This window comes from Arachis hypogaea, chromosome 11 (assembly GCF_003086295.3).
Source record: "Arachis hypogaea cultivar Tifrunner chromosome 11, arahy.Tifrunner.gnm2.J5K5, whole genome shotgun sequence".
Lineage (NCBI taxonomy): Eukaryota > Viridiplantae > Streptophyta > Magnoliopsida > Fabales > Fabaceae > Arachis > Arachis hypogaea.
Window position 1 is genome coordinate 45,434,497 of NC_092046.1, and position 12,599 is coordinate 45,447,095.

The 12,599-nt window shown below is 37.2% G+C and overlaps 1 non-coding gene across 1 annotated transcript; it reads right to left on the minus strand.

The window, feature by feature from the left end:
• Nucleotides 1-307: 307 nt before the first annotated feature.
• LOC112724297 (small nucleolar RNA R71) lies at nt 308-415 on the minus strand. Its single transcript, XR_003163467.1, has one exon. It is a non-coding gene; the product is annotated as a small nucleolar RNA R71 (small nucleolar RNA).
• Nucleotides 416-12,599: the final 12,184 nt, after the last annotated feature.

The following is a 12,599-nucleotide window of genomic DNA, read 5'->3' on the forward strand; positions in this document are numbered from 1 at the left end:
TCCTGCCATTGGAGCAAACAACTTTGAGCTTAAACCTCAATTAGTTTCTCTGATGCAACAAAATTTCAAGTTTCATGGACTTCCATTGGAAGATCCTCATCAGTTTTTGGCTGAATTTTTGCAAATCTGTGACACTGTTAAGACCAATGGAGTTGATCCCGAGGTCTACAGACTTATGCTTTTCCCTTTTGCTGTAAGAGACAGAGCTAGTATATGGTTGAACTCACAACCTAAAGACAGCTTGAACTCTTGGGAAAAGCTAGTCAATGCCTTCTTAGCTAAATTCTTTCCACCTCAAAAGATGAGTAAGCTTAGAGTGAAAATTCAAACCTTCAAGCAGAAGGAAGGTGAATCCCTCTATGAAGCTTGGGAAAGATACAAGTAATTAATCAGAAGGTGTCCTTCTGACATGCTTTCAGAATGGAGCATCATATGTATCTTCTATGATGGTCTGTCTGAGTTATCCAAGATGTCATTGGACCATTCTGCAAGCGGATCCATTCATCTGAAGAAGACACCTACAGAAGCTCAGGAACTCATTAAAATGGTTGTAAATAACCAGTTCATATACACCTCTGAGAGGGATCCTGTGAATAATGGGACGCCTCAGAAGAAGGGAGTTCTTGAGATTGATGCTCTGAATGCCATATTGGCTCAGAACAAAATATTGACTCAGCAAGTCAATATGATTTCTCAGAGTCTGACTAGATTGCAAGCTGCATCCAGCAGTAATAAAGAAGCATCTTCTGAAGGAGAAGCTTATGATTCTGAGAACCCTGCAATGGAAGAGGTGAATTACATGGGAGAACCCTATAGAAACACCTATAATCCTTCATGGAGAAATCATCCAAATCTCTCATGGAAGGACCAACAGAAGCCTCAACAAGGCTTCAACAACAATAATGGTGGAAGAAATAGGTTTAGCAATAGCAAACCTTTTCCATCATCTTCTCAGCAACAAACAGAGAACTCTGAGCAGAGTCGTTCTGGCTTAGCAACCATAGTCTCTGATCTATCTAATACCATACTAAGTTTCATAAATGAAACAAGATCCTCCATTAGAAATTTGGAAGCACAAGTGGGTCAGCTGAGTAAGAGAATTACTGAAACTCCTTCTAGCACTCTCCCAAGCAATACAGAAGAAAATCCCAAGAGAGAGTGCAAGGTCATAACCATGACCAATATGGCCGAACCTGGAGAGAGTAAGGAGGACGTGGTTTTCAGTGAGAAAAACCTCATGGGATGTCCTCTGAACGAAAAGAAGTTCCCCTTTGAGGAACCAAGGGAATCTGAGGCTCATACAGAGACTATAGAGATTCCATTGAACCTACTTCTACCATTCATGAGCTCTGATGAGTATTCTTCCTTTGAAGAGGATGAAGATATTACTGAAGAGCAAGTTACTAAGTACCTTAGAGAAATCATGAAGCTAAATGCCAAGTTATTTGGTAATGAGACTTGGGAGGATAAACCTCCATTGCTCATCAATGAACTGAATGATCCGGTTCAACTGAAATTACCTCAGAAGAGACAGGATCCTGGAAAGCTCTCAATACCTTGTACCATAGGCACCATGACCTTTGAGAAGGCTCTGTGTTACCTGGAGTCAAGTATAAACCTCATGTCACTCTCTGTAATGGAGAAACTAGGGATCTTTGAGGTACAAGCTGCAAGAATCTCACTAGAGATGGCAGACAATTCAAGGAGATAGGCTTATGGACTTGTAGAAGATGTTTTGGTGGAGGTTGAAGGCCTTTACATCCCTGTTGACTTCATAATCCTGGACACTGGGAAGAATAAGGATGAATCCATCATCCTTGGCAGACCCTTCCTAGCAACCGCAAAAGCTGTGATTAATGTTAACAGAGGAGGTTGGTCCTTCAAGTGAATGAGGACTACCTTGTGTTTAAGGCTCAAGGATCTCCCTCTGTAACCATGGAGAGGAAGCATGAAAAGCTTTTCTAAATATAGAGTCAAACAGAGCTCTCACATTCAAACTCTAAGTTTGGTGTTGGGAGGCCCCAACCATGCTATGAATATCTGTGAAGCTCCATGAGAGCTCACTGTCAAGCTATTGACATTAAAGAAGCGCTTATTGGGAGGCAACCTAATTTTTATTTATCTATGTTAAATTTACATTTTCCATTGTTATTTTATGTTTTCTTTAGGTTGATGATCATGTGGAGTCACAAAACCAACTACAAAAATCAAAGCAAATTCAAAAACAGCATTAAAAATAGCACACCCTGGAGAAGTAGCTTACTGGCGTTTAAACGCCAGTAAGGGTAGCAGAATGGGCGTTAAATGCCCAGTCTGGCACCATTCAAGGCGTTTAACACCAGAAAAGGGCACCAGACTGGCGTTTAACGCCAGAAAGGGAAGAAAAGTTGGCGTTTAACGCCAGAAAGGGAAGAAAAGCTGGCGTTAAACGCCAGAAATGGGTAGCAACCTGGCGTTTAATGCCAGGATTGGCACTCAAGGGGTCATTTTCACGCCAAAATTGTGCAAGGATGAGAAGTCCTTGACACCTCAGGATCTATGGACCCCACAAGATCCCTACCTACCTCAACTCTTTCTCTCTCTTCTTCACACCTTCCCATAACACCCTTCCCCAAATACCCCTCACCAATCACCTCCATTTCTCTTCTCCATCACCTCTTCACCAATCACCTCCACCCACTCTTCCCCAAAAAACCCTACCCACCTCACAATTCAAATTCAAATCCTTTCCCTCCCAAACCCAACCCCTAATACACGAACCCTACCCTCTCTTTCCACTCCTATATAAACCCCTCTTTACTCCTTCATTTCCACATATCACAAACACTACTTCTCCCCCTTGGCCGAACCATTAAACCCCCTTCATCTCCTCTATTTCTTCTCCTTCTCCATCCTTCTTTCTTCTTTTGCTCGAGGACGAGCAACCTTTTAAGTTTGGTGTGGAAAAAGCATTGTTTTTTGTGTTTCCATAACCATTTATGGCACCTAAGACTGGAGAAACCTCTAGAAAGAGGAAAGGGAAGGCAAAAGCTTCCACCTCTGAGTCATGAGAGATGGAGAAATTCATCTCAAAGATCCATCAAGACCACTTCTATGAAGTTGTGGCCAAGAAGAAGGTTGATCTCTGAGGTCCCTTTCATGCTCAAAAGGAATGAGTATCCGGAGATCCAACATGAGATTCGAAAAAGAGGTTGGGAAGTTCTCACCAACTCCATTCAACAATTCAGAATCTTAATGGTTCAAGAGTTTTATGCTAATGCATGGGTCACCAAAAACCATGATCAAAGTGTGAACCAGAACCCAAAGAATTGGCTTACAATGGTTCGGGGGAAATACTTAGATTTTAGTCCGGAAAATGTAAGGTTAGCATTCAACTTGCCAATGATGCAAGGAGATGCACGCCCCTACACTAGAAGGGTCAACTTTGATCAAAGGTTGGACCAAGTCCTCATGGACATATGTGTGGAAGGAGCTCAGTGAAAAAGAGACTCCAAAGGCAAGCCGGTTCAATTGAGAAGGCATGACCTTAAACCCGTGGCTAGAGGATGGCTGGAATTCATCCAACGCTCCATCATTCCTACTAGCAACCGATCTGAAGTGACTGTAGATCAGGCTATCATGATCCATAGCATCAGATTGGAGAGGAAGTAGAAGTTCATGAGGTCATATCCCTAGAACTCTACAAAGTGGCAGACAAAACCTCCACCTTGGCAAGGTTAGCCTTTCCTCATCTCATCTGTCACCTATGCAATTTAGCTGGAGTTGTCATAGAAGAAGACATCTTCATTGAAGAGGACAAGCCCATCACTAAAAAGAGGATGGAGCAAATAAGAGAGCCCACTCATGGACCTCAACAAGAGCATGAGGAAGTTCCTCATCAAGAAATCCCTGAGATGCCTCAAGGGATGTATTTTTCTCCACACAACTGTTGGGAGCAACTCAACACCTCTTTGGAAGATTTGAGTTCCAATATGGAGCAACTAAAGATGGAGCACCAAGAGCACTCCATTATTCTCCATGAAATTAGAGAGGATCAAATAGCCATGAGGGAAGAGCAACAAAGGCAAGGAAGAGACATAGAGGAGCTCAAGCACTCCATAAGAACTTCAAGAGGAAGAACTAGCCGCCATCACTAAGGTAGACCCGTTCTTTAATTTCCTTGTTCTTTATTTTCTGTTTTTCGTTTCCTATGCTTTATGTTCTATCTATGTTTGTGTCTTTATTACATGATCATTAGTGTCCTAGTGTCTATGCGTTAAAGCTATGAATGATTTTATGAATCCATCACCTTTCTTAAAAAAAAAAAGAGAAATGTTTTTACTTGAAAAAGAACAAGTGCATGAATTTCAAATTTTAAAATAGTTTAATTATTTTGATGTGGTGGCAATACTTTTTATTTTCTGAATGAATGCTTGAACAGTGCATATTTTTTATAGTGAAGTTTACGAATGTTAAATTTGTTGGCTCTTGAAAGAATAATGAAAAAGGAGAAATGTTATTGATAATCTGAAAAATCATAAAAGTGATTCTTGAAGCAAGAAAAAGCAGTGAATAGAAAAAAAAAGAAAAAGAAAAAGCAAGCAAAAAAAGCCAATAGCCCTTTTAAACCAAAAGGCAAGGGTAAAAAGGACCCAAGGCTTTGAGCATTAATGGATAGGAGGGCCGAAAGGAATAAAATCCTGTCCTAAGCGGCTAAACCAAGCTGTCCCTAACCATGTGCTTGTGGCGTGAAGGTGTCAAGTGAAAAGCTTGAGACTGAGCGGTTAAAGTCGTGGTTCAAAGCAAAAAGAGTGTGCTTAAGAGCTCTGGACACCTCTAATTGGGGACTCTAGCAAAGCTGAGTCACAATTTGAAAAGGTTCACCCAGTTATGTGTTTGTGGCATTTATGTATCCGATGGTAATACTGGAAAACAAAATGCTTAGGGTCACGGCCAAGACTCATAAAGTAACTGTGTTCAAGAATCAACATACTGAACTAGGAGAATCAATAACACTATCTGAATTCTGAGTTCCTATAGATGCCAATCATTCTGAGCTTCAAAGGATAAAGTGAGATGCTAAAACTGTTCAGAAGCAAAAAGCTACTAGCCCCGCTCATCTAATTAAAACGGATCTTCATAGATGTTTTCGGAATTTATTTTATATTCTCTTATTTTTATCCTACTTTGTTTTTAGTTACTTGGGAACAAGCAACAATTTAAGTTTGGTGTTGTGATGAGCGGATAATTTATACACTTTTTGGCACTGTTTTTACATAGTTTTTAGATGTTTTAGTTAGTTTTTAGTATATTTTATTAGTTTTTATGCAAAATTCATATTTCTGGACTTTACTATGAGTTTGTGTATTTTTCTGTGATTTCAGGTATTTTCTGGCTGAAATTGGGGGACCTGAGCAAAAATCTGATTCAGAGGCTGAGAAAGGACTGCAGATGCTGTTGGATTCTGACCTCCCTGCACTCGAAGTGGATTTTCTAGAGCTACACAAGCCCAATTGTCCCACTCTCAATTTCTTTGGAAAGTAGACATCCTGGGCTTTCCAGCAATATATAATAGTCCATACTTTGCCCGAAATTTAATGGCCCAAACTGGCGTTCAAAGTCAACCCAAAGAATTCTGGTGTAAAACGCCAGAATTGGAACTAAAACCAGCGTTTAACGCCCAAACTGGCACCAGAGTTGGCGTTTAACTCCAAGAAAAGCCTATGCACGTGAAAGCTTCAATGCTCAGCCCAAGCACACACCAAATAGGCCCCGGAAGTGGATTTCTGTATCATTTACTCATTTCTATAAACCCTAGGCTACTAGTTCATTATAAATAGGACCTTTTACTATTGTATTTTCATCTTTGGATCATCTTTTAATCTTTTGATCATATTTTAGAGAGCTTCATTTCATAATTGGGGAGGCTGGCCATTCGGCCATGCCTAGACCTTGTTCTTATGTATCTTCAACGGTGGAGTTTCTACACTTCATAGATTAAGGTGTGGAGCTCTGCTGTTCCTCATGAATTAATGCAAAGTACTATTATTTTTCTGTTCAATTCAAGCTTATTCTTATTCTAAGATATTCACTCGCACTTCAACCTGATGAATGTGATGATCTGTGACACTCATCATCATTCTCACCTATGAACGCGTGCCTGACAACCACTTCCGTTCTATCTGCAATAGCTTGAGTGTATATCTCTTGGCCTCCTGATTCACGATGCATGGTTGCCTCTCCTGACAACAGAGCCTTCCATTCCGTGAGATCAGAGTCTTCGTGGTATAAGCTAGAATCAATTGGCAGCATTCTTGAGATCCAGAAAGTCTAAACCTTGTCTGTGGTATTCCGAGTAGGATCTGGGATGGGATGGCTGTGACGAGCTTCAAACTCATGAGTGTTGGGCGCAGTGACAGTGTGAAAAATGATCAATGGATATTATTCTAACACAAGTGAGAACCGACAGATGATTAGCCCTACGTAACCCGTAGCTGGACCATTTTCACTGAGAGGACGGACGGTAGCCATTGACAACGGTGATCCCCCAACATACAGCTTGCCATAGAAAGGAGTATGAATGATTGGATGAAGGCAATAGGAAAGCAGAGATTCAGAAGGAACAAAGCATCTTCATACGCTTATCTGAAACTCCTACCAATGAATTACATAAGTACTTCTATCTTTATTTTATGTTTCCTTTATCTTTTAATTATAAAAACTCATGACTATTTGAATCCGCCTGACTGAGATTTACAAGATGACCATAGCTTGCTTCAAGCCGACAATCTTCGTGGGATCAACCCTTACTCACGTACGGTATTACTTGGACGACCCAGTGTACTTGCTGGTTAGTTGTGCGGAATTGCAGAAGTGTGATTGTAATTTCGTGCACCAGTCGCACAGAGAGAGAGAGAGGGAAAGAGAGAGCACGAGGAGCAGAAGAGTGAAGGGAGACCCGCGCCCAGCCACCGCCGCTTCTGCCGCCAGGGGACAGGACGCCGCTGCCGTCGTCGGAAACGCTGCTGGTAAGGGTCGAGTTTGGTTTACTTCCTTTTGAGATTCCAGGAGCTTTATTTTCGTTACATGTTATTACACCCATCGTCACCGGAGCTGCAGCTGCTTCACTCTTGATTTCTTTTGTGCAATAAGTTACTTCTGCTTCAAAAACTTATTTGTCGCTTTTCTATATATATTTCTGAAATTTTGGTAATGTAGCGTTGAGTTTTGATTATTGCGAGTCGCGATTGAAGCTGTGGTTGCTGCGAGCTGCGATGGAAAATGGGGTTGTGACGTGTTTGAGTTTTTGAGTTTCGACAATCGTGTGAAAAATATATTTCTGTGAATATGTTTGTCTTATGGATGTGGCTGTTTGTTGGATTGAATTACTGATTGCTCAGAGATGCGTGGTTGTTGATAAAAACTTGATTTGTAAAGTCATCTGGTTGAATGTTACGAAAAGTGGTTTTTCTTGATTTTGGAGTTAATTTAATAATGTAAATGAATCGGTTTTGGAAATAATTTAAGATATGAAAACGAATTAATTTTGAAAGTGACTTGATTTTTAGTTAGTCTGATTTTACAAATTATTTAGTATTTGAGCTGGTTTGATTTTAAAAAGAGATTTATTATTGGCATTGATTCGATTTGAAAATAATTTGATATTGGAACTGGTTGAATTTTGGAAAATGATTGAGATTTGAAAATGGTTGAGAAAGGGTTTGAGGAATGTTTGGATGGAACCCAAAAATGGTGGCAAAATCCAAGTTTTAGAGGAAATGTTGACAAAATTTTATAAAATTGGAAGTTTCGTTTGAAGTAATTATTTAAAAAGATTTGGTTTTAAAATTTGTAAGTTTTAAGGTTGACAGAACTAGGAGTGATTTAATGATAGAACTAGTCTATTTAATGATACAATGAAGTGAATTTATTTATTGAAATTTTTAGTTGAATTTTGTTACAAATGCTCCATTATTATTCACATACTCATTCTTGGGATTGACAAGGCTGGAAAAACAGTAATGCATATTTCGAATGCCATTTTTTTACAAAATTGTTGAACTTTATGTTTCCCTGAGTTGCTGAATACATTAACTTTACAGACTTTGTTGGAGAGGATGAAGTCAGTGTACTCAAACATAGAAAGCCTTCCTCCTGATTGAATCGTTTCAACTGTGGGATTAAATATCGATCGTATTAAAGCTGCAAATAGGAAACTTGTGTTTTGGGACTTGGGAGGTCAGGTATGGGCATATGTTAGAAGGATGAATGATTAATAAAAGTTGAATTGAATTTTTCTTGTTTTGTATCTTGTTTTGGATTGATTAAAATGAATGATGAAATTTTTATTGTTGTTGAAATTTTTGTTGTTGTTGAATATTCGTTCGATTAAAAAGAGAAAAAAGGAACTAAAAGCAAAGTGTCTTGTTTTCAATGTTGCAGGTCTCATTTAATTTGAGTTGAACCGTTTGATTATGTTGGCTGTGTGATTTTCTCATATGTTTGTGCTAACTGAACAATTTGAAACTATAGGTACTAGAGACAGTAAAACTCAAATTTTCTAGACAATTTTTTAGAATTGCATTAATTGACATCATATTGTTATTGTTGGTCGTCTTTTCAGGTGTGTGTCACTTATTAGAAGCTTCTCCATGAGAAAGAAGATGTATGAACATGATGGAGTTTGTAATTTGTAGTTTATATTTTAGAGATTTATAATTCCTTATTTTTCTTGTCCTATATATCTATCTAGTTCATTAGGGTTCTTCAATGTGTCTTGTTAGTTTGTACTTTAAAGTTTATATGTTGAAGATTTATAAAACAATCTTAGTTAAATGAAAGATATTTGAACTATCCATGTTATTATATATTATATGAATATTGACTTGCTGAGTAAATTAGTTAATATATTAATTAATTAAAAAATAATATAATTTGACAAATTATGCGTGTAATTTGTACTAAAAAATTTTTTTACAAAATAAATAGTGTTTTGTAACTAAAAAAAATGTTACAAAATCAAGTTACATTTTGTAACAAAATTTTATGATAGGAAAAAATATATTGTTACCAAAAATATTTTGAAGATTAAAATTTGTTATCACTTTTGTAACGACTTTTGGTTTTTTTTATCAGAAAAATTTGTTACAAAATATTACCTTGAATTGTAACAGTTTCATTTTTTGTTACAAAAACTTTTTGTAACGGGACATACTGCAACGGTCCCTTTTTTTGTTACAAAATCTTTTTGTTTCAAAATTTCGATTTTTTGTAACAATATTTTTTGTTACAAATATTACTTTTTCTTGTAGTGAGGGCTTATGCTTTTAGTTAGACTTAAAGATTTCGTTCGGAGGAGCTTTTGTTGATGTTAAAGGAAATTGGACTTGTGATTTAATAATTGCGTTGTTACATTTTGGAAGAAGTCAGATAATTGGTTTTAAGAAGGAACCTGGAAGTAGTTTTGATTTAAATGGATTGACTCCGTATTAAGTGAATTGGTTTTCGATTGGGTTGGAACTTGTGACTGTATATGATTCAGTTTTATAATAAATTCTGTTTCTATTCACTTAAACCAAAAATCTATGATTTTAGGAGTTTCAATAAACTTTTAAGAGATTGAGATAGGTTGTCCTTCCCTAAAGTCTTGAGACTCTGCTGAGAAATTTCTATTACCAAATTTTTTTTTTGGATAACTGATTTTTGAATCTTTCAAAAGAGATTTTTAATTTGGCCTAGTTGCTGAATCGTTTGGAAGTTTTAAAAGGATGTTGTGGAAATGTGACTTATTTTGAAAGAGGAAATTTCTTTTGAGAAAGATGGTTATAAGCTAGAAGTGATTTGAGAAATGTGGATTTTTGAAGTTAAGACTGGGATGAATTGAATTTGATTTCAAACAAAAGTGATTTGAGATAAGTGATTTATGGCTTGAATGATGATTTTGTGAGTTTTATGATGTTGGATGGTGGAAGTGCTATTATGTTGTGAGCCGGAATGGCTATATATGATAATGAATAATGGCTGATTGTGGAATATGTTATGAGCCAGAATGACTGTATATGATAATGAATTATGGCTGATTGTGGAATATGTTATGAGTCGGATGGATGAGTATGAATATGGATGATTATTGAACTGATAAAGTGATTGTTGCACTTCCAATTATCTGAGATACGAGTTTTCCTAGAAAAAAGCAGTGGCTAGCTACTGATGAGCGGATAATTTATACGCTTTTTGGCATTGTTTTTACATAGTTTTTCATATGATTTAGTTAGTTTTTAGTATATTTTTATTAGTTTTTAAATAAAATTCACATTTCTGGACTTTACTATGAGTTTATGTATTTTTCTGTAATTTCAGGTATTTTCTGGCTGAAATTGAGGGACTTGAGCAAAAATCAGATTCAGAGGTTGAAGAAGGACTGCAGATGCTGTTGGATTCTGACCTCCCTGCACTCAAAGTAGATTTTCTAGAGCTACAGAACTTCAAATGGCGCGCTCTCAATTGCGTTGGAAAGTAGACATCCAGGGCTTTCCAGCAATATATAATAGTCCATATTTTGCCTGAGTTTAAATGACGTAAACTGGCGTTCAACGCCAGTTCCATGTTGCATTCTGGAGTTAAACGCCAGAAACAGGTTGCAAAGTGGAGTTAAACGCCAGAAACAGGTTATAAACTGGCGTTCAACTTCAAGAGAAGCCTCTACACGTGTAAAGCTCAATGCTCAATCCAAGCACACACCAAGTGTGCCCCGGAAGTAGATTTCTGCATCATTTACTCATTTCTGTAACCCTAGTAACTAGTTTAGTATAAATATAACTTTTTACTATTGTATTTACATCTTTTGAAAAGTCTTGGTTACTCCGGTTCCCCTCTGGGGCCGAGACCAATGAACTCCATTATCACTTGTGTATTTTAAACGGTAGAGTTTCTACACACCATAGATTAAGGTGTGGAGCTCTGCTGTTCCTCATGAATTAATGCAAAGTACTATTGTTTTTCTAATCAATTCAAGCTTATTCCTATTCTAAGATATTCATTCGCACCCAAGAACATGATGAATGTGATGATTATGTGACGCTCATCACCATTCTCACTTATGAACGCGTGCCTGAGAACCACTTCCGTTCTACATGAAGAAGAGATAGAATGAGTATCTCTTAGATATCTAATACAGGGGACCGAGTCCGAGATATTAGAATCTTCGTGGTATAAGTTAGAACCCATGGATGGCCATTCCCGAGATCCGGAAAGTCTAAACCTTATCTGTGGTATTCCGAGTAGGATTTGGGAAGGGATGGCTGTGACGAGCTTCAAACTCGCGAGTGCTGGGCGTAGTGACAGACACAAAAGGATAGTAAATCCTATTCTAGTATGATCGAGAATCGACAGATGATTAGTCATGCAGTGACAGCGCATTGGACCATTTTTACAGAGAGGATGGGATGTAGCCATTGACAACGGTGATGCCCTACATACAGCTTGCCATGGAAGGGAGTAGGAATGATTGGATGAAGACAGCAGGAAAGCAGAGGTTCAGGAGGAACAAAAGCATCTCTATACGCTTATCTGAAATTCTCACCAATGAATTACATAAGTATCTCTATCCTAGTTTACATTTTAATTATGTTTTTATTGTCGATTCACTATAACCATTTAAATCTGCCTGACTGAGATTTACAAGGTGACCATAGCTTACTTCAAGCCGACAATCTCCGTGGGATCGACCCTTACTCACGTAAGGTTTATTACTTGGATGACCCAGTGCACTTGCTGGTTAGTTGTGCGAAGTTGTGACAAAGTGTGATTCACGTTTGAGAACACAAAGCCTTTGGCACCATTGTTGATGATCGCAATTTCGTGCACCAAGTTTTTGGCGCCGTTGCCGGGGATTGTTCGAGTTTGAACAACTGACGGTTCATCTTGTTGCTTAGATTAGGTAATTTTATTTTAATTTTAAGCTTTTTATTTTTATTCTTTTATTTTCGAAAAAAATTTTCAATAATAATAATAATAATAATAATAATAATAATAATAATAAAATCTTTAAAAAAATAAATTATTCTATGTTCTTCAGAATTTTTAGGAAGGAATTCTAGAGTTTCATGAAACATGTTGAAGCCTAGCTGGCTGTAAAGCCATGTCTAATATTTTTTGGACCGGAGCTTTCACAGAAAGCTTGGCTGGCTAGTAAGCCATGTCTAATTCCTGGACTAGAGCTTTAGACTAACATTGTAAGATTCCTGGAATTCTTATTAAAAATTTTGAAATCCTTATTTTTCTTTTTCCAAATTAATTTTCGAAAAAAAAAATTACAGAAAAAAATTATAAAATCATAAAATCAAAAATAATTTGATGTTTCTTGTTTGAGTCTTGTGTCAATTTTTAAGTTTGGTGTCAATTGCATCTTTTTAATTTTATTAAAATTTTCGAAAATCCATGCATTGCATTCTTCATGATCTTCGAGTTGTTCTTGGTAAGTCTCCTTGTTTGATCTTTAAAATTTCTTGTTTTGTGTCTTTTCTTGTTTTCCATATGCATTCTTGAATTATTAGTGTCTAAAGTTTGAAAATTTCTAAGTTTGGTGTCTTGCATGTTTTGTTTTCTTAAAAATTTTCAAA